The sequence below is a fragment of the Bactrocera dorsalis genome, chromosome 5 (assembly GCF_023373825.1).
Source record: "Bactrocera dorsalis isolate Fly_Bdor chromosome 5, ASM2337382v1, whole genome shotgun sequence".
Lineage (NCBI taxonomy): Eukaryota > Metazoa > Arthropoda > Insecta > Diptera > Tephritidae > Bactrocera > Bactrocera dorsalis.
In genome coordinates this window covers 17,701,508-17,721,917 of record NC_064307.1, presented here as the reverse complement: position 1 = coordinate 17,721,917, position 20,410 = coordinate 17,701,508, and the positions used below count along the sequence as shown (strand labels likewise).

The 20,410-nt window shown below is 34.7% G+C and overlaps 1 protein-coding gene across 5 annotated transcripts in view; it reads right to left on the bottom strand.

Annotated features, from left to right (window-relative positions):
* The window catches only part of LOC105234071 (protein still life, isoform SIF type 1), a 282,702-nt gene that overhangs the window by 223,450 nt on the left and 38,842 nt on the right, over positions 1-20,410 (bottom strand). Inside the window, exons 1-2 of one of the 5 annotated variants that reach the window (XR_007422931.1) lie at positions 10,165-11,268; positions 4,909-5,139 (exon numbers count right to left, since the gene is read on the bottom strand). The exons of 3 other annotated variants lie outside the window; for them this stretch is intronic. The gene's annotated coding sequence lies outside the window, so the exon portion shown is untranslated. Of the gene's footprint in view, positions 1-4,908; positions 7,666-10,164; positions 11,269-20,410 lie in introns of those variants that run through there. One more of the 5 variants, XR_007422932.1, reaches the window with a different exon arrangement.

Genomic DNA, 20,410 nt, shown 5'->3' with positions numbered 1-20,410 from the left:
AACTGTGTGCCTAGTTCGTCTCCTTCGTTTTCTTACTAATTTCGTGGCAAGCTTAATATACTCTGTTCAGGGTATAAAAATAGCAATAATTTTCAGCGCAACTAGTGCTTGCAACCGATGTGATTTACCCCGCTGCATATAATGAAATTATGGCGCAACCATTTGCTTGCCATTTTTACACGATTTCGCTCCATTTAATTGCAAACTGTAAAATGGCGTGTCTTCATTATGTCGCTGTAATTGAAAGCTTCTTTCATATTTATAGTTATAGTTTGAGTAACAAAAAAGCATCTTGTACAGAAAGTTTTGTAATAAACTTTGGTATAGAGCTAGAAGTAAATCGAATATAGAAATATTTATAGGTATATAACCAAGGGAAAAACTGCAGATTCGGTATATGTATTTATATAAATAATTTTTTATTGAGCAAAAAGTTAGACTGTCCTTTAGAAATCTCTTTTTTATGTTTTGAGTTTACAGCTATGAAACCTTCGATACAAATAGAGTGTCTGAATCATATGAAACATACTATATAAAACGCCTAGCTCGTAAAACTGTAGAAACCTGGCCTCTCGTTAGCCTTAGACACAAGAGTTTCCCGCCGTCTCTTATGCTTGTTTCATTACATTTTGCCTGATGTTTTATAAACCAAAAAAGTTGGATCCAGGTTCGTACTAAAATGTTTAACGTATTTCGATTTCCAAAAAGGATTATCGTTAAGAAAACATAGCAAAAATCACGTGCCTCTCTGTGCGCTTGCCGTTTCATAAGTTCATAAATGAACAAGACCTGCATTGCTTTAATGGTGATTTTAATGAAGTTAATAGCAAATAGTTGCAGAAAACTAAATAGTTATAAAGAGATGGTGGAAGTCTTTCAAAGCTATATTTCTTCACGTTTAGTTATAGTTTCCGGAATCTGGAGACAATAACGTAATATATAACGTATCCAATATGATTTCATGTTAAGAAATTGCAATGCCTTTGCTACTGCGATTCCCTGTGCCAAAATGGAGTTTTATAACCTGATTTAGTGATTCGTTTATAAGTTTTCGGTTAATGGCGCTTTAAGGGCATGGCAGTTGGACGATAAAGCTTATCTACGAACTCGTACTTTTGTTTTTTCAAGGAACGCGCGTACCAAGTTTCATTAAGAGATCTCAATTTTTAATCAAGTTACAGCTTGCATGTACGGACGGATGGATGGACAGACAGACAGTCTCCCGATTTCGGCTCGTCTCGTCATTCTGATCATTTATATATATATCCCTATATCTATCAAATCACCCGCTTAGCTGAAGCAAATATACTCTAAAATAGTTTCCAAAGATGACTACAGTATATTGCCAGTTATTTCCAAATAAAGTCAATTATTGTATAAATTGCTGTCACTTCATTAAATACGAAATTTGATCTAAAAATTTCGAAGACTAGCATTTCACTTCACTTAATTTGATTGCCAATAATCTGCTTGTGCCTGCAATAATCTTCTCTCTTTTCATGCGATAACTGCTTTAATATTCCTTTTGTATCTCATCATCGCAGTCACACATATATTTTTTGTCGACTTTAACAAACCGTAAGTAATGTTTTATCCTTTGCAATTCTTTCGACACAATCAGCATTGCATTTCGCCAAATATCCGAGTGTTATTAGCTGTGACACTCACAGATTCAGGTGTCGTGTCGCCGGCAATGCATCTTTGTTGTCTTTGCTCTTTTGGCTCCGCCCTACACCTGCTTTCGAGTTGCTTTGCTACAATTTCAGCTGACATCCTTCCTATAAAGCTCTGAAAGTTACATTTGCAATTGCTTGTTTGAATTACCGTTATGCGGTGCTATGTAGCGCTGCTGTTGTGTCGTGTTTCTTTGCTAGTTCGCAACTTGTGCAGTCGCAGTCTCGTATGCTGTCGTTGCAGATTAGTTTTTGTGCAATGTGTCGTCCTTTTTGACACATCCATTTGGGAAGTTGCATTTACATGCATAAAATATGTTGTCTTCGGCAAACTAACTGCCATACATTTCATTATGTCCAATGCGTTGAGCAACAGTTTTATGGTAGTACAACATGCAATTACTATTGATGAATGTGAAAAGAGTTTTTTCTCTGAGTAAGATCTCGTAAAGCAGTAAACCACTGAAAAATTTAATGGAATTGTAGAAAAGTCAGCGAAATCAGTTCTTTCTTAAAGTAATGGGACTATAGTAGATGGCATAGCATTTGCCAATGTGGCCAACAATGTGCTTTTTTGTGAAAGAAAGGGAGATATCAAGGGTGGTCCAAGCAGATGTACTTTTCTCAATAGGACGAAGAGCAACCTAAAGAGATTCAAAAGCTGCCGGCTTTCATCTAGAAAAAATCAACGGTTTGGTGTGGATTGTGGCTCGGTGGAATCATCGGTTCATATTTCTTTAAAATGATGCCGGTGAGATCGTAACCGTTGAGGTCAACTATCGACCGAACTGATAACCAACTATTTCATGCCTGAAATTGAAGCTCGTGATCTCGGCGACATTTGGTTTCAACAAGACTCCGCCACTTCTCACACATCGCATCGATCAATGGAATCATTGAAAGAACACTTCGGTGAGCAGATAGTTTCACGTTTTGGGCCGGTCGTTTGGCCATTAAGATCATATAATATCACACCGTTAGACTTTTTCCTGTGAGAATATGCAAAGTCTAAAGTTTATTCGGACAATCCCGCCTTGGAGCAAAATATCACGTGTATCATTCGCCAGTTACCAGTCGAAATACTCGAATGAATCATCGTAAATTGGACTCAACGATGGACCATCTGAGAAGTAGCTGCGACAATATTTGAAAGCAATAGTCTTGAAAAAATAAATGCCAATGAATGTTCTTTCGAATGACAATAAACATTCCCTATTAAATTTGAAATTTCTCTGATTTTTCTTTAAAAAAGTAGGGAACCTTTACATAAATATAATAAACTTAGTCTTGTCCGTGTGATTTGAACCAATTCAGTTCGCGAATGAATTCACAGAAATTCCCTAAGAAAAGATAAAATTATGCGAAGGGAAATGAACAAATCAACCAGATCAATGTAAGGACTTATCCGACATGATCGAAAAAAGAAAGCATACCGTCGGTAAATTGGTCATCTTCTGACAACGCGCATAAAGCAAATTAGGTTCAACAGATATAAGCGGCTCTTCAGTGGCATGCGTTGAACGGCCGTGAAAGTATCCTTAACAGATTAATAATTTTCTTTGTCGAATAAGTTTTTTAAACAGCACGACAAAATCTACACAACAACTTCCGGAATTGTAAGAAATTGTATTCCAAGGGTTCAACGTGATCACCAGCCAGCTGATGTAATGGTTTGGTGGAGAGTCTCCGCTAAAGGCGTTATACCGCCTCACTTCTGTGAAGACGCGTTGAAACTGGAGGAAAAGTGTACCAGCAGTATGTTTTAGAAGGCGTGGTACCACCAGTTAAGCAATACTGTCTGCTTCCGAGAACATTGTACCTTCCAGCAAAAATCTGCTGCAGCACATAACCCGTCCAGCAATAGCTTAAAATCACTATTCCTGGTTTTGTTACTGCAGATGATTAGTCATCTGGAAGTGCAGATCTGAATCCTTTGAACTACACTTTGTGATCAGAGTTGGCGACCGGATTTGTCTAATATCCAACAGCTCGAAAATTGCAATAAAAACTATGCTCTTGATGAATAAAGGAGATCCATTAAACTTTGTGTGTGGAATTAAATTTATAGTGCCAAAACGTTGAGAAAGTTGGAAAAAGGCTTGGGTGATAATTGTTGGTCGCGAACAAGTGTGTTTTATTGATAAAAATAATTGAAAAACATCCAAGAACCCGTTAACGACGAACCACGTCCAGGACGATAATTAACATTAACTGATGATCCATACATCAATAAAAAAAAAGAATTGGTGTTTGAGAACGGACGATTAACAGTCAGAGATCTTACTGGCATCGTTGCAATATCGGAAGGATCAGTGAAAACTAGTTTGAAAGATCATTTGGGCCTAAGAAAAGTGAAAGCAATGTTTTCCAACTATCAGGATGTCATGAAACGTATTATTACTGGCAACGAGTCTTAGATCTATGCTTTCGAAATGCCATGCCAAAGCAGGTCAAAATTTAAGGCTATGTTGACAGTTTTCTCGATTATCGATGTGTGGTGCACTCCGAGTGCTTCAGACCGGCCAAACTATCAACAAGGAATGCCATTTCAATGTTATAGGTCGCTTGCGCGAAGCTATTCGTAAAAAGAGGCCGGAATAATGAGTCGAAAACTACCGTCCTTCGCCTGACTAAACTCCGTATGACTTCTGCCTTTTCAGCAAACTCAAACGACCGCTTCGAGAAACCGTTTTGAGTCAACTGAAGACATTAAATTGAAATTGAGTTTAACAACTGTTTCGAGGATTGGAAAAAATGTTGGAATTTTGGAGTTAGAAGTCCGGAATCACTGCAGCAGTGGAGGAACTTCTTTCTTAGCGCCGTCAAAGATCTCGGAAAACTGAAAAGATATTTATTTTTTTTTAATTTCACTTAGTATTGCTAAAATGTATGTGTATGAAAATACCCTTGAAGTTTTTCACACCGAAGAGAAAGCACAAGGTTTTCAGTGAATTTGGTTTGTAGAGGTGTGACTGTATTTTCAATTTATAATCATATTTCACCACATTATATGACTTCCGGTTTTTAATTGTAGCATTCTCATAACGCATTTTGAGTAAAAGAAAAATGGATCAGCCTAAAAGCATGCTACAGTACAGTAAAATCTATCAAATTAAATATTCCAAAAATGCCATTTTAATATTTAAAACAATTTTTCTTGAAATTCGCTCAATTATATACGCAAAATTCTTAACACATTTCATTATTGCTTATATGCTCCTATAACTTGATTTACCTCTACGTGACCCCAACCGTCCGCATTCATTTTCGCGGCTGCTTCGACACTTTCTTTAGCGCCCATCTTGTTGTTATATTAGCTTTGCTTACGCACTGAAGATTACACTAAGGTGCGAGCCTTGTAGATTTTGTCAAATATAGTCTTTGGAAGTTGTTCACGAATTTTTTAATTTTTTTTTTGGAATTTGGTTAGTTTTGAAGATTTATATACGCAATTGGAGACGCCGAACTGCTTGAGAAACGATATGTTAAGCTTTCAAAATAGAATTTGTTAAACCACTCAAAGAAATGCTGCGTAGGCTTTGTTTACTATTATATTATTTGGGTTTATGCCACTCCTTTTGCACTCTTCACACGTCAAAAACAATTCAAAATTGCTGCGAACGTGTGTCACTTGGCCGTTTGTGCTGCGAAATGCAAGAATCTTGCCGTTTTTTGTAATTCTTTTTCAGCTGTGTGTGTGTGCGTGTGTCGCAGGTGCAGCTCGCTTTGTCACTTTGTCCTACTCAGCTGTCAGATTTTGTTTATTTTGATACCATTTTCGCTTACAGTTATATCTGTGGCGTGCGTGTGTATGTGTGAAATTATTCATTCACTTTAAGTGTTCCACATTGATGCTGCTTCTTCGTTAAATTTTCATTTTAATTTTCGTTTTAGTTGGAAAACGCTGACGCTGCTCCAGCAACTTTCTCTTTCGCTGCTCCACGTGCGCTCTTTAATGTGGCGCGCTCTTTTGCCTCGTTGTGTGTGTGTTAGTGTTGCTGCTTGTCGTATTGTTGCTCTTTAGGGTTTTCGTTAAGTTTCTTTGATTGTTAAATTTGTTGTTGCTTTCGCTGCTGCTGCGCTATTTTCCAGCGCGACTGCGACAGCTGAAGATTTTTGGGTGTTTTCAATGTTTTGTAATTTGGTTCTTACGATTTTCGATTTGTTTATGATTTTTTGAGGGAGTTTCGGTTCGAATTTTTTTGTTTTCTCAAAACATCTACAATTTCAAAACTTTTTTGAACTAAAAAATTAAATTTTTTAAATTTTTTACGCTTCGAAAACTAATTTTTTGCTCTCAAAACTTATTTTTTTGTTTCCAAAAATTTTTTTTTTGCTCTCAAAACTTATTTATTTACTCTCAAACATTACTTTTTTGCTCACAAAATTTTTTTCTCAATGCTCCACTTTACAAATACTCGGTATATCTTCTTTTCGTGCTTCTTTCAGATTTTGTTTGTAACTTTTAGACAACACACTTGTCAAATTCTTGCCTGAAATTTCACTTTTCACCAACTCTTTTATTTGCTGCTTGTCTCGCACGCGTTTCCACTCTTCGATTATCACTTTCTAACTAAAATAATGCTTTCTTTTTGTCGCTTGCACCGAAAGACTTCTGTAACGAGAAAAGTCAAGCACACACAACCAGACCAATACGCAACACTGTTGTATGCCGTTACACGAAAATACGACGAATGCGAAAACTTTAACGACTGCCTTTGAATAATATATATACGCAGCTATTTTTTACACTTCTGCACGTCTTTCGATTTATTTTCACATATTATATGCAATTTTCACTGCGTAAAATTCGAAAATATTAGCTGCGCCACGAAGTATGCAAATATTTTGCGTTTAAAAGAGGTAAGTGTGCTTTAGAGTTGTATTTTTAGCATACCAACAGGCGTATACAGCTGGCCAAAGCGTGGAAAATGTTTCGAAAATTATTGTGCGAGCAAAAATTTTGAAGAATACACGAAGTAAACAGTTTACGATTTAGGTTAGCCTACTTTTTGGCCTTTAATTAATATTTGTAGTATACTTTGGGGCGCTTTTCATAAAGTAGACACTTTTTGTTGAACATTAGTCAAAATTTATGTGCTTTTTTAGTAACTGCAGCATACTTTAAGGCGCACACGTAGACATTTCACGAAATTAGCACTTTCTTCAACATCCTTAGTCTACTTTTAGGCGTAACACAGTATTTTGCAGCAAATTTGCGCCCAGCCCTACAAAAATACACAGCTCACACAATTTTCTTTTACAACGAACTTCTTTTAAAAGGCAACAAAAGCAATTTTCTCACAATTCTCACTTGTTTTTGTTAAAATTAACAACTTTTACGCGCTTCCAACACACTTTTCTATTATTGTATGCACTTTTATTATACAACTACTCACTTTCTGCACAATAGCGCTGAGAAGTATGCAATAATATGTGTTTTTTTTTCTTGTGTCTTTTATCTGCTGTATAATTCCACGTAGCTAGCAGCAGCTCTCTACTCCCGCTAGTAAGCACGACGGCTATACGACAAATGCGCACGTTGAGCGTTTCAACGAACGTTAAAGCAGATTCGGCGGATGCGGCCACCACTTTTACTTGCACACACACACACTCAGACACAAATACACGGACGCGCTCAGCAGCTCATCGTCTGACAGTCAGCATCCCTGTAGCGCGCACACATGCTTATGCATGGATAACTGTTAAATTTTACACCGATGTTGTGATACTTTCGCTGCTGCACTGTTGCTGCTGCTGACGACGACAACGACAACGACGACGACGTCAGCTGTGCGCTGTTAATGTCGGCGCACAGTTGGGGAGGATTTACTGCTGTTGGCGCAGTCGGAGGTTGGTGTGTTGTATTTTGCTGCTGGTGATAATAATGATGATTACAATGGTGCGGATCGATACAACAATGTGACGCAGTGCATGTAGCGAAGTGTTGTGTGTTGGATTTAAGAGTATATTTTGTTTTCGCGTTTTATCCAATGATGTTTTGGAATGTTTTTGTTTTTAAAATTGTTTTATTTTTTAAATTAATTTTTTTTTTTTAATTTTTTAAGTTTTGTTCTCTTTTCTTTTTTAATATTTAGTTTTATTTTTTTTTAATTTTTTTATTTCTTTGCTGATGCTGTGAAATGAATTTGTTTGAAAAAAAGTATTTATTAAAAATTTTCTTAATTATTGTTTTTTTGTGGAACTTTTATGTCTTTATATTTTATGTTTTATATTTTTTATTATTTTGTTGATTAAAATTTTTAATTTTTTATTTTTTGCAGTAATGATGATGATCCAGAGTTATTTAAAAAAAATATTTTTATATTTCTTGTTTTGCTAAGGAATTTTTCAATTTTATTTTTAATTCGTTATTTAATTTTGTTTAAAAAAAATCGAATTATTAAAAATTTGTTTGTTTTTTTATTATTATTTTTTTGTGGTATTTTATATTCAGTTTTATTTTTATTATTTTCTTTTATTATATACCATATTTTCCTTTGTTAATTTTCAAAATAATAATAATAGCTTTTTATAATTTTTTTTTATAAAATTTATGTATTTTTTAATAACGTTTACTGTTTTTTTAGTTTTTATGTTAAGTTATTATTTAGTTATTATTATTTTTTTAGTTTAATATTATTTTTGGTTTTATTTTATTTTCTTCAGTTTTTTGTTTAATAAAATTTAGTATTTTTTTTATTTATTTATTGTTATTTATTATTTACATTATTGTTATTTTTGTTCAATGATGTTTTGAAATGATTTTATTTAAAAAATATATATATTTAAGAAGAATTAGAATTTTTAATAAAAAAAATTATTTTTATTTACATATCATTTATTATTTTCACTGATGCTTTGAAATTATTATATTGAAGAGAAAATTTTTTATTCAAATTTTATTTTTATTTATTTTTTTGTTTTTATTTTTTACTGAATTTTAATTTTCCTTTATTTTTTTTTTGTACGATCTACTTATTATTCTTCACCCTTGCTGTTAAATCGTCAATATTTTAATTGTTTGCCATTTATGTATGTAACTATTTTTGTTTTTAAATTTTTTTCTTTAAATAAGTTTTTAGTTTTAATTATTTCGTATTTAATAAATTTCTTTTCCCACTTTTTTTGTTGTTTTTGACTTTTGCAAAATTCTTGTATTTTTTTTAATTTTATTTACTTAAATATTTTTATTAATTTAATAATTTTTGAATTGTTTCAAATACAATTATACATTATTTAGTTTTTACCTTGTTCTTATTTTATTAAATTTTTTTTATATCTCATTCTTATTTTTTCATCTTTTTAGTCATACTTTGGACTGATTTTGTTTAAGAAATTTTTCCTGTAATAAAATTTAATATTTTTTAATATTTTTTTTTTAATTTTTTAAATCTACTACTTGTTGTTTCGACTGTTTTCGCAAAATTTGTAGCATTTTTATTTTTGCTTAACTGTTTTTGTGCTTAATAATGTATTTTTATTTTTATTATTATATTTATATTTATTTTGTCTTAATTTTGTTTTATTTATACTATATTTTTTATTTCAATAATATTGATTTAGTATTATTTTATATTTTATTTATTTTTTTTAGGTCAATGATTAGGTGTATATGTATATATTTTTCTAAATATTTTAATAATTTTTGTCTTTGTTTTTGTTTTGATTTTGCTATATATTTTTATAATATTTTAATAATATTTTTTATAATTTCTATAGCTGTTTATTTATGTCTTTGTTTTCATTTTAATTTTAGTCTTTATTATTATTATTTTTCATTATTATTGTTTGTGCCACCACGTTTGTCAGCGCTTGCTCCAAACCACTTGCCAAGGAAATGTCAAAACTGAACGAAACTTCAGCGCGCTGCAAGAGCGCAATTCCGCGCTCCCCTGCAGTTATAGGAGCTACTTCGAAAATTGCCAATTTTTTCCTTTTAACACAAATTGCACAAGCGTTTTTCATATATATTTTCACTTTTCTTGCAAAAATAGATTTTTCATTAAACTAATTTCGTATTTACCCGCAGCACTGCACGTCTCCCTCACTGATTGCGTGCACCAGCTCTTTGCGTCCTGTGCGTGGTGCTGTGGCATGAGAGCATCGGCGTAGAAGTTGCATAAATCACCACACCTTAATTTGCCTTTTTAATTAAAAGCGAAAATCGCTAACAAACACACACACGCGCACAGAAATGAAAGCAAATTTCTTGTTAAAAAGTTTATTTTGCAAAATCTGGTACACTGCTTTGTTGTTGTTTACTTTTTATTTAATAAATTACAGCCTCCGCTAATATTGACTGCCAAACGAACACACACACACACTACACACCTTGCAGCATCCAGGCGAGTTGTTGCGTTGCCACTTTTTCTTTAAATTTGATTAAACTTCACTTTTGTTAAAATTTTCTGCTTTAAAATTTGACTTTTCCACACTTTTCACTTTAATTAACCTAGAAATTTGTATGTATGTATGTATATTTATTTACTATATAACTGTGTATATGCCTTGCTCTCTATATTTGACAGCTCAGCTTTCGCCTAGTAGCATAACAACACCGCTACACAACCGAAGCCTTCGAAGTTTTGAAATTGTTTGACCGCAGCTCCAACTCTGGCTGGTGCTTGGTCCAGCTGCTGTTCGGCGAATTCGCCGCGCTTATGCGAAAAATCGAATGCTTTTGCAACACGCTCCGAAAACTAAGAAATTACAAAAACAAATGCAAAAAACAACAACAAAAAGTAAATAAGGAGAATTTTGTTTAAGCAACTCTCACTCGCTAAATACACTTGGCACACGCACACCAGCGCAGCGCAGCGCTGTGTGTTTACATTTTTGTTGTGGCGAGTGCACTCAATTCGCTGCCGTTGTTGTTGCTGTTGCTGCTCGATTGTAATGGATGCCATGACTTGCACGTCAAGCTGCGGCGCAGCCACAACACAGCCTCAGCATTCCCGTAGCTGCTCCATAAATATTTTCCTTTGTTGTTGTTGCTGTTATTATTTTTTTCTTTCGTTTTGCGCGCATGTGTTTATATGCACCTGTATGCATGCCATGCGTAAGCCTGTATGTGTGTGCGTGTGTATGTTTTATTTCATTTATTTTTTTGCTGTGCGCCCTGTAAGCGGGCGTTGTGGCATTGTTGTTGTGCTAGTTTGTTATTTTAACGTCGCTGCCGTTAGTTTCGCGCACTCACACACACACACACACATGTGGAAAACACTTTTCCCACAGCTTTTTGCACATTTCTCTGGTGAAAGTTGTTCGCTATTAACACTGTCACTTGTCATTTTTTGCCTTTGTTGTTGTTGTTTTTTCTTGTTTTTTGTAATTTTTTGTTATTGTTGATTTTGTTGTTGCTTGCAAAATTTCTGTTGTGAAAGTAAAGCTGCCTGCTGGCAAGCAAAGGAACACTAAGCGCACACACACTCTTGCATTTTTGATGTGGCTCGCTCTATGTCGGCTGCTTTTACCGTTAGCATCCCGTTTTTATTAGCACTTTTCGTTTGCACGTTTCGTCGCTTTTATTTTTCTATTTTCTATTTTTTCCCCATTACTTTCAAGTTGGTATCTATTGTCTTTCGTATCACATATGTATGCACATGTATGTATGTATGAAGAAATATATGCATGTATGTGTGTTTATGTGTAAATGTGTGTTTTATGCCTGTGTGGTGGGGCTTTTAGCCGTCTATAATGATTTTTCAAATTAATGTAGGGCAGCAGTTATTATAACTGCATTTGAGTTGTTGTTGTTGTTTTTGTTGTAGCGCTTCAGTGAAGGTGTTAATTTGATCGAGTTCGAGCCTGCCATGACTTTTGCATTACATTCATTGATTTTGCTTAATTTGCCATTGATTTTTTTTTCGCTTTTGATTAAATTGACGGTTGGTCAGGGTCATTAAGTAGATAGAGACACACATGCATATAGAGAAAGGTCTTTGTTTCTTCATAGAAATGCACTTTCACTTCTTAAGATTGGATTTTTGGAATAAATATATTGATTGCTTTATACTCGATTTTATATATTATAATTAAATGGAGAATTTTAAAAGTTTACAATTTGCACCATTTGTGCTCTCGCACCACAGCCTACATTTAGGAGCAATATAAAATATTTCTATCAAATTTCTGTAGAAAAAAGTTGTTCGGCTGCAGTGCAGTTGGCAAAATTTCTAGTTCACAAGAAGCCACTTAATTTTCAGAATTCAAGTTTGTGAAGCATACATTTAGGAGCACTATAATTTGTGTTTAATTTTTCCATGCTTTGGTTATCTACTATATTAAATTTTACTTTTCGAATAATATAGAACTTTATAGCTGTGTGAGCCATGTATCAATTTCATTCTCATGCAATAGCATACATTTAGGAGCAATGTACATTTTTTGACATTTTTTCTTACAATTCCTTGCGGTCTAGATTACAATTCTACAATCGTTTGATACTTTCTGCTCAAGTTTCTGTGAAAGACTGCTAAATATGTCAATAAGGTAAAAAATTTAAAACTGAAAAGTGCTCAATAATTAAAAAGAAATATTTGTGAAGCATACCTTCAGGAGCTCTTTATAGATTACAGCTCAATTGAAAAGTCCCCGGCCTACTAATTCATTCTATTAGCGCCATCTAGTAACTTTTCAATTGACCTGTTAAGTTTCAGTTTTTCATTGAAAATATTTAATTGTCAAACGTACGATTGCTGAAGCATACATTTTGGGCATCCTACCAAATAATTACTTTACGAATTCATTATCTTCTATTTTTGAGTTTTTTTGACTTTAAGTGATACTGTTTATATAAGCTGTTGATTTTGTGCAATTAAGATTTTCGACAATTATAATCCAAGCTAAAACTTAAAATAACTACTTTTTTAAAGTTCGAGATCACATCAATCAAATCACATTTAAAAACAAAAAAACCTTGAAAAGAAGAATTAAGAATTTTCTGTAGCCCGACGTAAACCTTAATGCTTATCACAAGCTAACTAAACTAGCGCAACGTTTTGTATGTATGTATGTATTATGTTGGAGTAGTATAAATCATGCTGATATAAGCTCACTATTTAGACGAGTAACTATTTGACTACGCAGAAGGGCCATGCACCAGCAGTTGATTTATGGCTCGGTGTATGCTAACGCAATTTGCGTGCAAACAGGAGCAACAATAAAATCGCGAACATCATGTAGATATATGCTATATGGTATATAAATAAATATGCTTTGAGAGACACACGAATACTATACATCATATCTGCAAAGGAGTATAGATATTAGGGTTGCTCGATTGCTTATTGTGAAGTGAAAGTAAAACAACACAAAGAGGATAATGTTAAAGTTTTGCTCAAGCGAGATTAATAAAAATTCAGAAACATTTTTTAAACTTTGAAATAGTAGGTAAAGGTCTAGATGCTTTTTAAACAAAAGATTTAATATAAATTAAGCTACAATACATATACGGCCTATGTGTCACATACTGTTTTGTTTTAACAAACTAGAAGACAGGCAGCGAAAGCATGACTATGCTTTTTTGTGCTGTATTTGTCTTACTTTCCATCAGTATTTTTCTAAATTTAGACAATATTTCCATTTACTTTTGAAGCAAATAGCAAAATGTTGCCTACAACTAGGCGCTTTATTTTATATATTTATTCCTTAATGTTTGTAACTACTTTTATCAAATATATATATAAAATATATGACAAAATGTAAATATACTACCTTCTTTTGTGCCTTTGAATTGCCTTTGTCGATCTTTAGCTTAAATATATGCAATATTTGGTTCAAATCGACATTTAAAAGCAAAATATTGCCTACAACTAGGCGATTTCCTAATATTCTCATAGTTTTAGCCAGGACGCACACATAATGTGCTGAAATACTGATAAGAGATAACTAAGTAAATAATGAGAAAGGGTAGGAATTAGTAATTTTGCATACAAACGAAGTTATCAATAAAAAATACAGTTTTTGAACAATTGTTGACCAGATTTATAATATTTTTAATCTATAAAACGTAATTATGCTTTCTTCTTTTCTGATTTTGATTTACTTTTGTCGAGCTTCAGCCTAAACGTAGGCAATATTTGGTTTAAATCGGCATTTTGAAGAAAATATTGCCTACAACTGGGTGCTTTACTTAAGATTCTCATAATTTTAACCAAGACGCACACCTAATGGACGGAAATACAGATAAGAAATAACTAAGTAGATTATAAAAAGGGTAAGAATCGTTTATTACGAGTACAAACGTTGTTAACAAAAAGAAAACCATTTTTGAACGATTTTTGACAAGGTTTATGATATTTTTCATGTATAACATTTTTTTGAAGGTAATTATCATATTAAGTGAGAATTATTTCAATTAAAAAGTTGTAAAACATAACGAGAATCTTAACATCTCTTAAGGATCGATTCAACACATTTTGGTTAATATTTTGGCTATGTAGCATATCAATATAGACGAGGTAGAGAAGAAGTAAAGATGTTTGACAACATAGTTGAAGACTCTACATTCATTAAACGCATCATTACTGGTGATAAGACGTGGGTTTATTAATTCGAATTCGAGAGTCTCCAACAATTTAGCAAGAGTACGTCAAAAATGAGGCAAAACCGAAATTCGCCGGGGACACTGAAGGTCATCTCAGCCGAGGCTTATAGCTGTCAGGTATAGCTATTCGATCAAAAGAAGCCCATTTGAAGGTAATTATAAAGATTTGTATTAAAACACGTAAAAAGTAAATTCTTGTTAGTTTAGATTAAATTTGATCGGGTTTTATAAGAATAATATTGCCTACAATCAAGCGCTTAATAAATTGATTGTTGTAAGCCTAAACGCACGCAGTAGTGTATATGTAAAAGATTGAGTAGTCTTTTCGTATTTTGTTAATAGATGTCGTTGGAGAAGGTGAGATTTTAAGCTTAATTCAACCAAAAAAAATTAAATTCGAGGAAGTTAAAAAAAAATACAGCTGATCAAAAATGAGTGAAAATAATAAAGAAATTTGCTATGTTTTGAAACAATTATATAAAAAAGGGAAGAATGGCACGCAAGCCACCAATGAAGTTTACGGAGACCATGCTGTCTCAGTTCGTGTAGCACAACAACCATTGTTCGCTTTCGTTCTGGAAATTTCGATATGAAAGATGAACTCTCACTCTGGTCGATCTATCGTTGAAAAGTCGATGAAATTATGGAAAAGATTTACCAGAACCGTCACATAAGCAGCCATGACATGGCTAAGGAACTTTGGTTGAATAAGTAGAGGAAGGGGAATACCTCCACTCCGTAGGAAATACCAGGTGGAGAAAGACTGGCGGCACTTGGTATTTCGTATTACTGGCTAGATATTGAGCTATTCATCATAACAAATTACTAAAATAATCACTATACCACATGGAGGAATAAAAAGGAAGCTCTAAGTATGGCAACCACATGAGTTAATGCATAAAATCCTGCAACTAAATCGATATAGTTCTAATACAAGTAGTCGCTGTTGATGGAAAGTAGATCACTTATGATCGACTACTTATTATGATCACTGTGGCTATGGCAAGATTGACGACCAGGAAAGTTTTAATATGGGTTTGGTGACATTTGTGAGGAATCTTCTAGTATGCTTCCCCATGGCCACACTCCTAATTTTGACCTGTCTTATCAACAATTGGACAGTCTGTAGGAAACAAATACCCAGAAGCGGCCAGGTTAGCACAATAGGAGAAGAATTGTGTTCTATCCGGATAACGCCAAAGGATCTTAACAAACAAATAATAATCAGACTTATTTGCAGTTTAAAATTATAAAATTATAAGCCATGACATCGCTAAGGAACTTTGGTCGAATAACATCTGCAATTCTTCGCTGAAACGAATTGAAATCGAACCATTTCTAAAGCGAATGGTAACAGGCGAAAAATGCATCAAATACGACAATAATGTGCGAAAAAGTTCATGGTCTAAGCGTGGTGAAGCTCAAAAAATGGTCACAAAGCCAGGATTGACGCCTCGCAAGGTTATACTCAGTGTTTGGTGGGATTGGAAAGGAATCAGCCACTATGAGCTGCTTCTGCCAGGTTGAACGATTGATTTTACATTTTACTATCATCAACTGATGAGATTGAAGTAAGCAATTGAAAAAAAATAGCCAGAATTGATCAACAGAAAGGACTTCGTCTTTCATCAGAACAACGCTAGACCACACACATCATGACTCGGCAAAAACTGGGAGAGCTTGGCTGGAAAATTTTGATGCATCCACCATATAGCCCTGACTTTGCAGCATCGGACTACCATTTGTTATGGTCAATGCAGAACTCTCTTAATGGAGTAAAGTTGGCTTCAAGAGAAGCCTGTGAAAATTAGTTGACGCAGTTTTTCGCCGAGAAATCAGAAAAGTTGTACAGTGAGGGAATAATGTCTTTAGTGGAAAAATGGAAACAAGTAGTCGACCAAAATGGTACATATCTAGTTCGTTTAAGTTCATTATAAATATAGAAAAAATAAGTTAAATTTAAGTTTAGAAATATAAAAAGACTTTTTCGACTACCCAATATTATATTTAGAGATAATGACTTCCATTAAAAAATGCAAAGATGAGTTATTAGAATAATCTTCAAGTCAAATTTTTTAAGAAGAATCAGGTCTGTGGTGTTGAACTAATGCTTCAGGTCAAATATAGTTAGATTGAATACCAATATGTCATTTATATTACTAAATTGTCATTATTTCTTCATTCTTAAAATTTTGAAGAAAATTCTCCACCAAATTTTTTTATTTACAAACTTAGTACCAGTAAAAAGTACCAGGAAAATAAAATTCCAAAATTTTACAAAAAAAATTCACATGGACCCCCCTAAAACGGCATATTTACCAACACTAATAAGCTCGCATATATTTACTTAGCAGAGCGCAGTGCTCGTTAGATGCCCGCCTTTGTTGTATGGGTGGTGTAAGCGCACTTTATGAGAGAGTCGTAACATGCCAGCAAAGGGAAATTAAGGCAAATAGAAAATGTCAAATAATGCCATGCGACTTACAGCTTGACATACATACAAATACCAGCACGAAAAAGCACAGACACACACATACATACATGCTAACAGCAGCACTTTAAAGCGAAAGTTGGGATATGAAGAAAATTGCGCACAGCTGCAGCTTGCACAGCATCCCAACTGACAGCTGCCAGAGAGGGTGAGAGAGTGCGAGCAGCACGTGCGCATGCGCCACAAGTGTCAAAGCCACATTTTTACTGTCAAATTCTCTTTTAACAGCCAATAAAGAGCAGATGCTTTCGTCAAGTTCCACTGACAGCGCCAACGTCAACGTCAACGAAAACGCGCAACGTGCTGCCTACTTAACGCTATACGTGGGGGGTTGACGTGGCACACGGGGCGGTGGAGGGTGGTTTTGACGTGTACATTGACACAAAATGAAGTTACTCGGCGAGCGCGTTTGATTTCATATGACTTTTGGCAAAAGTGGCGAGTGGCGTAAAAGAAACAATAAAATAGCAAGAAATTTAAACGCCGTTAAGTAGCTTAAAGTTGATAGCAAGTAACGGTGTTTTATTGCAGCAATATCAAGGCATATAAGGAATAGTAAAATTAACTTTCATGCGATTTTTGATAACACCGAAAGCCGCTTGCACGAATTTAAATGCGCAATGCGCGACTACAACAACAACAAAGCAATGTTTTACTTTAATTTAAGCTTTTATAAAATTTTCTCCAACAACAACAACAACTCAAATCTTTGACTTTATTTTTCTAATTTAAATTTTCTCCTACAAAAACAACAACAACTTCCATTTTATACTTAAATTTTATCCTTTCTTACAATATTTTGCCCAACAACACCAACAACAGTGTTGGTTTACTTTAATTTTGGCTTTTATAAAATTTTCTCCAAGAATAACAACAACACCTCCAATTTTTAACTTTAATTTTAGCTTTTCTCACATTTTTTCTAGCAGCAACAACAACAACAACTCCAATGTTTTACTTCAAATTTATTTTTCCCAAAATTTTCTCCATCAACAACAACAACTCCAATGTTTTACTTTAATTTTAGCTTTTGAATAATTTTTTCCAACAACAACAACTCCTATGTTTTACTTTAATTTCAACTCCAATTTTTTTTAATTTTTGCATTACTAACATTTTCCCCAACAACAACAACAACATCAATGTTTTACTTTAATTTTAGCTTTTCTATCATTTTCCGCCATCAATCCTTCCTTTTGCGTGCGTTTCCTCTCTCGCACTCGCTTCGGTGCGGTGTGGTCGTGTTTTTCTTTCACTATTCCTTCACTGGCAGGCATTTTGCTATTTACCCCATTTTATCGTTACAAGGACATGCTCTGCATGCATTCTTGCACTCAAAGCCTTTACAATGCTGCCTGCATTGCACGGTACATACACCTACATATGTATATGTCGTATATGCGTGCGTGTGTGTATGTGTGTGTGGCGAAATGAACTTTGATGCGACCACACCTGCCTCACATTAGCTACATACATAACAATAACAACAGTTATAATATGAACAACAACAGCGCTGATGCTGGCACACATAACGGTACATATACATTCACATACATACATACATATACATATGTAAGCTAGATTTTTTATCCGCTTATATATACCAGTGTGTGCATTTAGGGATGCTGCTGTTCCCGAGCAACTTCCAGCTCTTTCGATTTACGACCACACGTACACATACCTAGACATATTTATACATTTATATATATACATACGCATACAAAAATACATATATACACATATATGTAAATATGTATATGCTCAAATGCACCTGCAGCCGCAGCCACCAAATGAAGAGTTAGGGATAAAAGTGGGCTGCCATTTAACAAAATTAAATAGCATGAAAGCAACAATAACTATCTGTGGTTGACATATTTATATACACACATATACATATATGCGTTTGTGTGCGTAAATATACAAATATTTATTTGTAAGTTTAATTTTAATCGGTTTGCAGCAGAAAATGCTGATCTGGCAGCTTCATTTGCAGCTTTTCAATTAAGTTCGGCTCTTTTTGTACTTCAACAATATTTTGTATTTGTTTTTGTTAAATATCCTCAGCACTCTTAGCAAAATACATTCACTAAGATCGTAATTTGTGTGGTCTGAAAATGAAGTGCGAATTTTCGCTTAATTACTCATTGTGGTCTTGGGCACTCGTCCAGTGAAAAGCAAGGTAAAAATTGAAATTTAGAGAAAATTTAACGGTAAGTGTGCGGAAGAAAAATTCCAACACCAATAATCACACATCAAACAGTTTAATATTGGCGTTAAGCTGATGGAGAGATTACAGTAAGTGACGATAACTGTCAAAAAATTAGACAAAGGGCGTCGCACCGCCCAAGTTTTGCGGAAATCCTATATCACAAAATTTATTTGACTGCGGATTACTTCCCATATACGTTGGTTTATATATCGTATGTTATACATACTCAGAACGTTTTGAGATTGGAACTCTATTAGTGTTATTTACAGTAACTTAAAATATTCATTTTGGTAAAAAAATGGAAATAAATCGCGAACTTCGGCTCGAACTCGGTCAAAAAATGTAAATCTACTCAACTTGCACTCCTTTTCTCTGAAAGCACTCGTCAGGAACTCGGTATAATGGAATTGTGGGACGGCATTTCAAACTCCTTACGTACAGCTGCAAACGAAACTATTGGTTTTCAGAAAATCCCCAAAAAAAATTTGGTACGACGAGGAGTGTCGTGTCGCAGTGGAGCGAAAGGAGACTACCTACCTCGCAACGTTACAATCGACCACAACATGTGAGAGATGGGATAGATACCGAGAGTTGAAGAGAGTAGCGAGACGCATTTGCAGACAGAAAAAGAGAGAGGTCGAAATGCATGAGTATGAAGACTTTGACAAGCTGGCCGACAGGGTTAATGCTCGAAAAGAATGCAGAAGGTTTCAAGACCGGATCATACTCTTATAGAACCTCCAGAGGTGATCTAGTAACCGTTGCCCAAAGCATACTAAAATTATGGAGGGAATACTTCTCCAGCTTGCTGAAAGGCAGTGAAAGCATAACGCTAGGAGAAGGCGAACGACGATTTCCCAATCGATGACGATGGAACAGACGCTATATTGCCCAATCATGAAGAAGTTCAAATAGCAATTACCCGTCTGAAGAACAACAAAGCGGCGGCAACCGATGGATTGACGGCCGAGCTATTCAAACACGGCGGCGAAGAACCGGTCTTGGTTGAATATGGTCGGACGAAAGCATGCCCAACGATTGGAATTTAAGTGTATTCTGCTCAATCCACAAAAAGCGGGACCCCACAATCTTCGCCAACTATCGTCGGATAAGCATCCTCAACATCGCGTATAAGGTGTAGAGGCATGGACGATGAGATCATCTGAAAAAGGCCTTTGGAGTGCTCGAGAGAAAGGTTTTGCGGAAGATTTATGGTATTTTGCGCATTGGCAACAGCGAATACTGCAGTCAATGAAACGATAAGCTGTGCGAGATATATGTATGGCGGCATTCACATAGTTCAGCGAATCAAGAAACAGCTGCTGTAGCTAGTGGATGGAAGAGAATACTACAGCTTTGAAGGTTTTCGATTTAGTACACGCCGGTGGAAGCAGAGGAAGGGGAATAACTCCACTCCCTAGAAAATACCTGGTGGAGAAGACCTGGACCAACTGGCTAGATATTGAGCTATTTATCATAACAGTGAC